This window comes from Daphnia carinata, chromosome 2 (genome assembly GCF_022539665.2).
Source record: "Daphnia carinata strain CSIRO-1 chromosome 2, CSIRO_AGI_Dcar_HiC_V3, whole genome shotgun sequence".
Classification (NCBI taxonomy): domain Eukaryota; kingdom Metazoa; phylum Arthropoda; class Branchiopoda; order Diplostraca; family Daphniidae; genus Daphnia; species Daphnia carinata.
The window spans coordinates 3123919-3134913 of record NC_081332.1 but is presented as its reverse complement, the minus strand read 5'-3'; positions in this window follow the sequence as shown (position 1 = coordinate 3134913).

Sequence of the window (10995 nt, the reverse complement as noted above, 5' to 3'; positions counted from 1 at the left end):
TTCGCCTCTGAACAGCGCCCCATTTTTTTTTTTTTTTTTTTTTTTTTTTCATCGCGCAAAATTTGATTTCGTTTGATTTGATCGTTTCATTTTACGATGGTTTTACGTGGGGGGGGGGGTGACCAAACCGGAAGGGCCCCCACATGTTCTTTATTTCTCTATCCGTTGACTTGTGTGCTGTTTGCGCGTCGGAGAGGCAGCGCCCAATTGATGTGCCCTCTCGTCATCACGCACCGGCGCGTGCTGTTTTGGCCGGCCGTCTGCCCGCTTCTCGATTTCCTCATCATCAGTAACGCTGGTGGTAAAACTTTGAACACACCGAAAAGTTAGAGTCTTTACTTTTTCCCCCCGTTACAATCGACCGTAATGTAACCGAGTCCATCATGAGTCATGAGATCCACCCACTTTGAACACGAAACCAATTCCAGGGTCAAATGGTTAAACGGGGGGGGGGGGGGGGTTTGTGCCCTCAACCCCTATTTTTTTTTGCTCCACATCTACCTAAAGTCATGAAGCCGGGTGGTGGGGGGTTTCTTACAGAACAGCTGACCCGTGTCCATTTAGATTAGATCGGCGTGACACGTACAATTTTCTTTCCAACTCAACTTACACGTCTCCTCTTTGTGGCTTTTGTTTTCGCTTGTTCCAGTTTTCTTTGCCCTTTTTTTTTTTTCTGCCTTACCCCTCCTTAACCGTATGTTTGGTTTTTTGTTTTAACTTGTTCATCCGCCCATCAACCAGAACTCATCCGATACTTCCGGAAACGCGCCGTGTCAGATCCTTTCCCCTCCAAAAAAAAAATAAATAAATAAAATAAATTTAAACCCATCTGGATGTAAGAGACACGACTAGGGTGGGGCAGCCAGAGGTTAGCAGGAGCCAAACGCCCCATCACCTGTTTACACTGTTCTGCCTCATGTGTTTGTGGGTTAGGATGGCGAGGGGGGGGGGATGGCGGAGGTCGTGAAAGAGCATATCCAAATGTTTGAAAAGTAAAACCGCACGTTTGCGCGATCTCCTTGTTTTGTTTTTTCGTGTGCCGAGGGGAAAGAGAGGGGATGTGTGGAAAAAGGAAGGGCTTGTTGGTATGTAATTTAGCTTGTTCGTTGGATCAAATTACGTTATCCTTTTTTTTTTCCAAGTCGGCTAAAATTCCGTAATTGACTGCGTTTGACCAAGTCCTCCCCCCCCCCCCCTTCTCGTTGTACACGTTGAACTGCGTACTATTAAAAATGCCGGCGTCCGTAATGTATGTGTTACTCTAAGGCAATAAGTCTGAGGATATCGGATGTGGTCCGGAACTGACTAGTAATCCCAGTTCGTCTATGTATCCGGATTAGGTTAGAAGTTGGTCAAGTTTGGGTGGGTAAATCTCCCTCTGAAAATAACCCCCCTACAAAAAAAGCTATATAAATGACACAACCCCAACTGTCCCTCTCTTTCCAAACAAGAAAATAAGATGACAACAAACGAAAGCTAAAATATTGCGCCGGATGGGAATTTGAATTTATTTATTTCTTTTTTGGGGAAAAAGAAAAAGTTAAAAGGATAGCCTAGTCCGGAACTGACCTTCAACTGCATTTGATAATCATGTGAGTTGTTAACGCTCAGTTTCACACAGGAACAACGTCGAAAGCCACTTCATTTCTCGGTATTTTTTTCTTTTTCTTTAAAACGAGGATGAATATTTTTTTTTTCCGGAATTCTTCCGTCCTTTCCTTCCCCCCCCCCCTTTTTTTTTCTCCCTTTTTCTCTCGTTGCCCAAACTTCCTCTTCTTCCGGGTAATTCCAAATGCCTTTAGCAGTCAATCCCCGTCAACCGGGGACTCCGGTTCACATGCAATTTACGGATGGACATTTGGTCGTGATTTCTCCTCCGCCCATCTCATAACGAAGCGCTCTGATATCATTTTTAAATGCCAAGGCTTTCGGGCCGGACGTTGTCTTATCCATTGCCGAGCATATTACGCGGTGGGTCCTCTTGTAGGTCTTAATCCGGCGCAACTTGTCCTCTACATATGTTGTCCGAAATTCAATGCGCAACATAATTAATGGCACTCTGTTCCAGACTCTTTTTTTTTTTTTTTTTTATACAATTTTAGACCACAAACATGACAAAATACGTTGCTGTTTTGGTCTCTCCCTTCCCCCTGTAGTTTGAGATGTAACGGGTTGATGAATGATGATGATCGTAATTATTTATTTTGATTGTCTTTCATTTTGTGGATGCTCTTCTTCTCCCCCCCTCCCCCCCCCTTGATTTTTTTTTTTTTTCCTCCTTTGTTGTGTGCGTTCGGATCACGACGGTCACATTGTGCGCGTTTGTTGCGGCCATTATTCACGGCCAGATATAAAAATATCTGGCCGTCCCTTTTGTTTTGCGCTCCCCTGATCGATTTATTCACATGAATCAAAAGCGGAAGTGTCACTCTGTCCGTAGTGGACCGCCAGCTGCGTCCTTTAAGCCATTCACGAGGGAACGTCATCAAATCCCGGAGTGCGGCCCCAGTTCCCCCCCCCCCCACCTCCCTCCAACAACCCAGAAAAAAAAAATTTCATTTTTTATTTCATCTTTTACGCGCGATGACGGTCCCTTCATTTCGTATATTTTATTATTAAACCTTCCGATCGATAAAAAACAAATAGTGCGGGTTTCTAATAGTCCATTCAAATTGTGTCGCCCGCAGTTTTTATTGTCGAGAAATGACCGTAAAGAGCCACCATTTTCATTTTGAATTTCTCACAGCCACACCCGCATCTTTAGACGGTGAGGTACACGGCGAGCAATCGGGACGCAGACGCGTGTGGCATAGAATTAAAACATTTCCAAAAACCTACACTCGCAGTTTAAAAGAGATTTTGTTTTGTTTGTTTGCTGGACGGCAGCTGGTGTTCCAAACACCTGACGGCCTATGGCCCCATCTCGTCACGTCGATCGCTTGTGTGTCTAACGGCTGCTGTCCGTTGTTATTTAAGTCTGTCGATTTCCTAACCGCTGATAAAGAGAGAGACGACCTTTGGCCGACTTATCGCTCATATGGCGTGTCCAGGAAGACGAGGATAACCGGTTTTTTTTTTTTTGTTTCTATACAAGCACCTGGCGTTCTCTCTTGTCCAGGGCCCCTTTCGACTTTTGCCACCACGACTCACCCACCTGAGCGTTTTTCGTGTACCCGTGCCCCGTCTTTGGGGGGAAAAAAAAAATCAAACGGGGACTTAGCAATCTGTCACAATGCGGACGATTTACGAGCTGACCTGAAAGCCATTTTGAATGGCCGCCGGTTCATCGCCATTCCATTTCCCGCAGATATGACATTGTTGAGGATATTGGGCGATCGCGGATAGTCGCTGTTTTTATGCGACGATAAAAACATTGGGGCTATAAAAACAAACAAAAAATACCCTATCCGTTTGAATAACTTTGCAGTTTTTAGAAGGACGCAATCAGAGGGATTGTCGGAACAATCGTGGATAAAGAAAAACAACAAAGCGTTTGCTGAGGGGCGTTTTTTTATTTCTCCCTTGGTTTCCATTTCACCGCGTTACGTGCGACGCGCTTCGTTGACGTTCGTCTTGGGTCTTTTCGTGTTAGTTCTAGGTGACAATGCCAATTTCCTTCGTGAGTTGTTCTCGTTTTTTTTTTTTCTTTTCTATTTACTGTCAACAATTTCCCGCTGTTTTCGGTAGGGTAGGCCAGAAAAGAAAAGAAAAAAAAATCAAATTAAATTAAATTAAATTAAATTAAATTAGGTTAGGTTCGGTTCGGTTCGGTTCGGTTCGGTTCGAGTACGTACTGTGTACAATAATTACCTCTCCCCACTACGGGTGTACTTGCACCGTGCAAATTATTAAATGGGTTAACGTTATTGATCTGCTTATCACGACAAATAGCCAAGTCCGTCCTTTCGTCTGCGTGTATGCGTCAACAAAAAGCGGCGTCTCCTCCATCGGTATGGCAAACATTTGCCATTTCATATGTGCTCTGTTCCACCAGTGTGCGAAAGCTTTTATTTTATTTTGGTTTTTTTTTTGTTAAAGACAAGAATTGCGCGTGTAAGCCATTGCGGTGCTGTGCCGCACTGTTTGCTTTTGGAATGATGATTAACAAAGCGAATGTCAGAGAAGACAAGACTCGAGTTGAGACAACTCTGTTTGACGTCCCATAGTTTTCTTGTCAATCTCGTCATTAGACCAAAGTGTCTCTCTCAGCGTGTGCCGATGAAGCGCGTCCAATGAAAATGAAGGGTTTTTTTTTTTTAAGAAAAAAAAAAGGCTTTAAATTAAATAGGAAAAAGATACTTGTAATTATATGCTGCGATAGTGTTATTATTATTTTATTTTTTTCGACGCTAATGCGATAGCGATGCGAGTCTGGCCCGAGTTGAAGAGTTGCAGCTGCCACTGCGTCAGCACTCGAGCGTCTGCAGACACTTGAGCTTCTTGTTTGGGTACATCAGTTTATGCAAAACGAAATGTTCTGCCTTTTTTTTTTTTTTTTTTTTTTTTTCTGAGCGGATAGAAAAGAAACACAATGACATGTTTTTTCCCCATTTTTATTCTGTCTCGTTTTCTAATAGCACCTGCATAAGGATCGCGTGATGGATGGGTCATTACGTATACACGTGTGTGTGTGTGTGTGTGTCTATGCAAATGTGTTTGTAGCGAAGAGAAAAAAAGTGGATATCGTAGCGACGGGCGAAATACTTGACGAGGGATGGGGCATAACTAAAAGCTGGAACTGATGTCGACGGAAGTCATAACAATTATGGCGTGTTATCATTTTTTTTTCCCATTTTTCTGTTTGTTTTTATTCTCTTTTCGAGACTTTGCTAAATGCGCCCGCCATCGTTTTGTTATCTTTCGCGATGCGACGTAACCGAACAAAAGAAAATCGTAAAAACAAAGAAATGAAAAGAATAAAACAAATTCTTTTATTTCTTTTAATAAAAGAATTTCATTTTTTTTTTTTTTTTTTGTTTTTTGAAAGTTTCTTTGTAGATGGTGAAGGTTTCATCTGTCTGTTTCTTTTCTTTCCAAAGTTTTGCATCACCTGCCGACTTGGCCAGTCGACTAGCCAAGTCGACTAAAAAAAAAAAAGGAAATAAAGACGAGAAAAATAAAAGAGTCCTTGTCATTTATGACGGTCTCATATTTTTCTTGGCAGAGGGAAAAGAAAAAAAAACATTTGATACCCCCACCCCGCGTCCCTTCCTCTTTTCTCTTTCGCCTGAAACGGAGTGTGTATCCAAATCGTTATGTAATAAAGTCTGAAGGGCGTAAAAAAGTAAATGAACCGAATGTCGGAGGTAGTCGACCATGGCTCTCGCGAATCGAAACGAATAATCAAAAACAAAATGTTGCAACGTTCCTATTCACGTTGCCATTCACGTGCCTTTCCCTATAGATTTGTCGTTTTCCTAACCCCTTAGTCTAGTTTTTTTTTTTTTTTTCTTAAAAATCGAGTTAAAGAAGGCGAAATAATTCAGTGTATAGAAGACGTCGCTGTTAGAAAAAAAAGTTAAAAAAAAAAAAAAAATTATTATTCACAAGTTGGTAGGCGGGATATGTGTGTAGAAAAAGAGCCTCTCGAAGCCGTTTCTTCGATTTCGTTCCAGTTCAGTGACGAAGAATAAGGATACATCTTCGTCTCGCGATCCTTTAAATAGAAACATTTTTTTTTTCTTTCATTTCAAAGGGAAAAAAAAAAAAATCGAAGAGGTCAGTGGGGAGGACAACTGCATACAAATCCGACAAACAAACGCCCCGAAATCTCAGAATGTAGAAAAATAAGAAAGAATGTCTGCCGCGTTTTGAATACAAGAGAAACGAACCACAAATGAACCCCCCGTCCCGAGCTCCCAAAAAAAAAAAAAAAAAATTTATTTTTATTTTCCTTGGGGGTCAGTTATGTGTACGAGGTCTTGTGTATAGATACACACCCTGCCCCCGTCCCTCTGATAAATAGCCAAAAAGAAGGGGGGGGGTTAGGCAACACGCAATACCTCTGTACAAATCCTCCACAGTAAATATCCGTTGATCTAACAAAACAGAGCCATAAATATATCGGCCCGGACCGATAGAAGATGACATCACAATAGATAGCACACACACACACACACACACACATACACGTAAGAAATAGTTGGGAGTAGTGTACAAGAGGCAGAAAGTAACAGTCCATTTCGCTGCTTCTGTAGGTTGGAGGGCTCGTAATTCTATTGTCATCAACCTTGAATGAATGCGAACGACTTGGGGGCCTCTTGTGCAAACTGAATGGGCGGAAACCATTGGCATTCGAAAAGAGGGGGGGGGGGGGGGGCTGGACGTTTCGATATCAAAAGGCAAACAAAAAAAATGGATGTATAGTTTCGGACAGTTATGGATGTCGATATATAGGGCAATGTCTATCCGATTGTTATTCGATATGTATAACCAGGTCCCTCTTTTTTTCTGCACGGCGGTCGAGCTGTCCAATTCGCTAGATTGAATTCGTTTTTTTTTTTTCTTACATGTCGGTTTCGAAATTTATCTCTTCTTTTTGTCGTGTTAACTCCACTGCCCCCCCCCTTTCACACACCATAGCGTTGGGGTGGTCCTTGGGAAAAAAGCAAAATCTATGCAACGTTATTTGCTCTGGATTTCGTTGACTATTTCCATCGTAGCGTTTATGCAGAAGTCCAAAGACTCTGCGAGTAGTTGCATATCTATATGGCCACAGCGTACCGAATGGCTTGCTACGTGCATGGGAGATATATAGTGGCATTGTTATGCTTTTTTCTTTCGTCCCCGTGATGGGGGAGAGAGGCTATCCACAGCCAGCCCTCCCCCACTTTATGGAATATATTGTGCATACAAATGCATGTCGTCGATGCGTCAATGTATCGATGTCTGTCTGCAGCAGCCCTCCTTGTATACACACACATTGCGATATTTCTTTTGATGATCAACTATAGATTGAGCAATGTATGCAGGCACGTTTTTTTCTGTATACCATCAAAATGCGCAGTTGGCCTCTTTTTCTTTTGTTGTGTTTTCTTTTCTTTTTTTTTTTTTTTTTTTTGCCCCCTCAAAGAAATTGGGGGGCAAAAAGACATTTGTAAACGTCATCGCCATGTAAACCGACGATGTACTTTTTATTTCATATTATTGACTCAACGAACAAAAAAAAAAAAAAGGGAAAGGTATACGTGCAGCCCGGAATAAGAAAAGGAAGGAAATAAATGGCTAATACGCGCAGTATTCACATTCGACTTGCGTTTATGAATAGTTCATCACGGCCGGCTGGATCGTGTGCAGCAGGGAAATGTTGGACAGTAACGTCGATGGATCGTGAGCTGCTTCTCAGCTCTCGGACGAAAGCTCATTGACCCTGGGTTTTTCTTGCTCCACCGTTCATCCGGTGTACATCAGCGAACAATATGTATCATTACACGTATCGGACTCTCGGAAAATGCCGAACGACCTTAACGCAGAATCCAAGTTGCCCCCTCGGCACGTGTGGACTGTAACACACACCCTCTCTCCCGGCCGTCACGTGATCCCAAATCATTTGTTGTCGGCCGCGGTCCCAGTTTTAATTGATTTCACGTTCGATCAATCGGAAAACTATAACGACCTATACCGACTGGCATACGATATTTCAAATCGGTCCGTGCCGTGATTGGGGCTATCGTAGGGGTGTATCGTTATGTAAATGATGGCTGCGTGTGTGTTTCACGCCCATTTTTTTTTTTTGTTTTGTTTTGTTTTTTCGGCTTGCAATTGCGTGCGCTATTGGGGATCTTGCTGGATCGATTGTGTTGTTTTTGCGGAGGGGCGAAAACTGTATCATAGCGACCCGGTTCGTGCATCGTCTATAATTCCAGTTTTATGTTTGATCATCCGCTTCTTGTAGCGGGTGCCTATCGATAAAGGAGAGAGAGAGAGCAGAATAAAAGGGCGGTAGAGAAAATACGCACATGGATAGCGTGTGCGCCAGGTCCAAGGGTTTTTCAAACCGCACACACGGGGCAGATGGTTGTTCCGATGGTGTAGACATTGAGCGACATGTACCATCAGGTCGAGTCAGAACAATAGCGCAGGACGGAGTGAAGGCACTACACCGTCGTCCCCCGGATAACACAAAAATAAACGGGGGGAATTGAAACTTCTTTTTGAGCTAACCTAACAAATATAGAGGGATAAAAAAAAAAAAAGGGGTTCTTCTATTATTTAGTTACTTACAATCCGCAGCCTTCTTCTTTTTTTTTTCTTTTTCTTTTTCAATCTCCCCCTTTTTTTTTTGTTCATTGTACGATGTCGAAGACACTGTCAATGGCACAGATAGGCTGCGACCGATATTTGTACGGAAGTGGAGACCTTTCACTGCGCACAGTTTGCCCTGTTACCTACTGCTGTGCGTCGAGCTGTAGTGGTTTGGAAAGCGCGAAAATGAGATTGACCTTTCAACCCGCAGCAGTTTGACGGAAAACTAGAGCAAAAACCTGCAGGAGAAAGTATCGATTCATTTCTGAAACAGCTGATAGAAAAATAGGCCTTCTGCTGTGTATTTTCACAAAGATCTTACTCTCTTTTATTTTTATGATGACCCCCCCCCCCCCACCTTTTACTCCGAGTGCATTCCCTGTACCAAGAGGAGGGGCGCACAGGTAAATATTGGAACATTCTGCAGTCATTTCGAGGCTTTCTTTTCTTGTTGTTTTGCACGACGTATGCGCAGCTGGTCGCAGGGCATTGCCGTCGTCGTGTTGACCTTTCTTATCTGGTGGCCGTTGCCAGTGTCGGCGTGATAATCATTTATCTTTCTTTTCTATTATTATTTGTTCATCACTCAGTTAAGTTCTGGTTGAATTCCGCCCGTGTCTGTCTCCGTTTTGCTCCTCTCCGATGGAATGTTTTTTTTACGTTTTTTAAAATTGTAACGACATCCGACATCAAAGGCGGTCGTTAAAAACTCGTCAACTCTCGTGTTCCAGAGGAAATAACTTTGCCCGGCACATTTCTCGTACTGTCGTCAACTTTCTTTATTTTTATTTTCAGAATTATTTTCGTCTTTTCGTTAGAAAGCGATTGTTTCTTTTTCCACCCAACAGCCTAACTCGTATATTTGACGTCAGACAACTTACTCCGTAACGGCGGAAGTTACACGGCCGTAGATTTGCTTCCTGTTAAAAAGTTAACACATCTCTGACTGTCAACTGGAGTAGAGAAGGTTCGACTGTTTGAACTTGCCACTTTCAACCATCTCTTGTTCTGCAATTTTTTGTTTTCCTTTCCAATTTAAGTGATTTGTCTTGTTCTGTAAACAGGAGAGAATGTGCGAAAGGAACGCTTAGAAATAAATACGGACACACTGCGTGTAGCGGACAATGATTAGCTCGTCTTACGGTGCGTTACGGGTGCACGGTTGGCCGAAAATCCGTGTTGGTGTTTTCAATCTGTTTTCAACTGGTTCAAAATCGTTTCACTTTCTTTTTTTTTTTTTTTTTTTTTAAATATTTTTAATGTTCCGCCCGGGCGATAGCTGTATATGGAAAATGTAAAACAAAATGAAATTGATTGTAATTTTGAAGCCGTTGGCTGGGCAGGTGTGCCCGTGCTTCTCCTTCGAAACTGAAGGTAAAGAAACAGATTCAAAGCGTTTTTTTTTTTCTTTTCGAAGAAACCGGTTATCAGGCGACATCCACCTGGCGTCTGATAACAAATGCCGAACGGGATAGAACCCCCCCCCCCCCCCCCCAGAAGAAAGAGGGAAAAAAAAAAACAAAAGTTTTGGCTTTTCCATCTAATGCGTTACAGACACATTATGTAGAATGGTGGGGAGGTTAAAGCAACAACAGACGAAAAGAGTGGGGTTGCCGTGAAGTGGGTTATCTTCTTCTTTAATTTTAATTTTTTCTCTCTCTCTCTCTCTCTCTCTCTCTCTCTCTCTCTCTTTTAGAGAAACACAACTTGGAAAAACAGAGGGGTTTGCATATAGTGAATCATAATGGCAGAAGGTTTGTTGAGATAGTTGGCTGCTGGCCGGCTACTATAAGAGCACCGTAGAGCAGCTGTCACATAGCCGACCCCCTTCTGTTGCCTTTTTTTTTTCTTTTTTTCGTCCTATGCATATAACCTGCTGCCACCCGCGCTCTCTTCTTTATTATAATTGGAGGTGAAGCCAACCGACCCCCTCACCTTTTTTTTTTTGCCTTTTTGGAAAGGGGGGAAAGTAACTCGGACAAACGTAGAGATCCCCCTCTGTTATTGGCTTCTGCTGTCGTGTCAGAAAAATCCCCTTCATGACAAAAAAAAACTAAAAATTACAAAATGAAAATTTTCGATTTTATGTGTATTCCTAAAAGTACCACGTACTGACTCTTCCCCCCTACTGACTTTCGGGGAAGGGGGGGGATAGCAAAAGCAATGGTGCATCATGGAGGTCGAATAGATTCATTCAATTAACGCTATACATATTGGTTGGCTACTAAATTGTGTACCCCCAGCTGGTTTAACGGAGCCAAAGCTCGGCAACTGCGCGCAATCCGTTGCAATCGTCTCGAACGTAAGCTCTTGCCGTAAGAAAGAAAACGATTGAGCCGAGACATTGTCGGGAGCGAGAAGGGGGCATCGTCATAGGGCGTGACCGTCCGTGTCGTCGCATGTTAATACGATGACGGACACCCCGAACGAAGGAGCTAAACGAATCAAAAGGAAATCGAAACTTAGTCGAACAATGTCAGACACACATCCTTAACAGACTTAACAATCGAATTGTTTTGCAAAGCGGAAATGAAAGCCGGAAAAGAATAAGAAGAAAGTGAACTTTGCCTATACAGTAGGATTGTATAGTAAATGTAAGCACATTAATGTGTGTGTGTGTGTGTGTGTGTGTGTGTGTGTCTGTGTGTGTCTGTGTGTGTGTGTGTACCATTGTCGTGCCCGGCTCACTGACATTGGTAGAAAGCAAGTACAACCAACTGATTGAATTAGCCTTGATTATAACTTGACGGG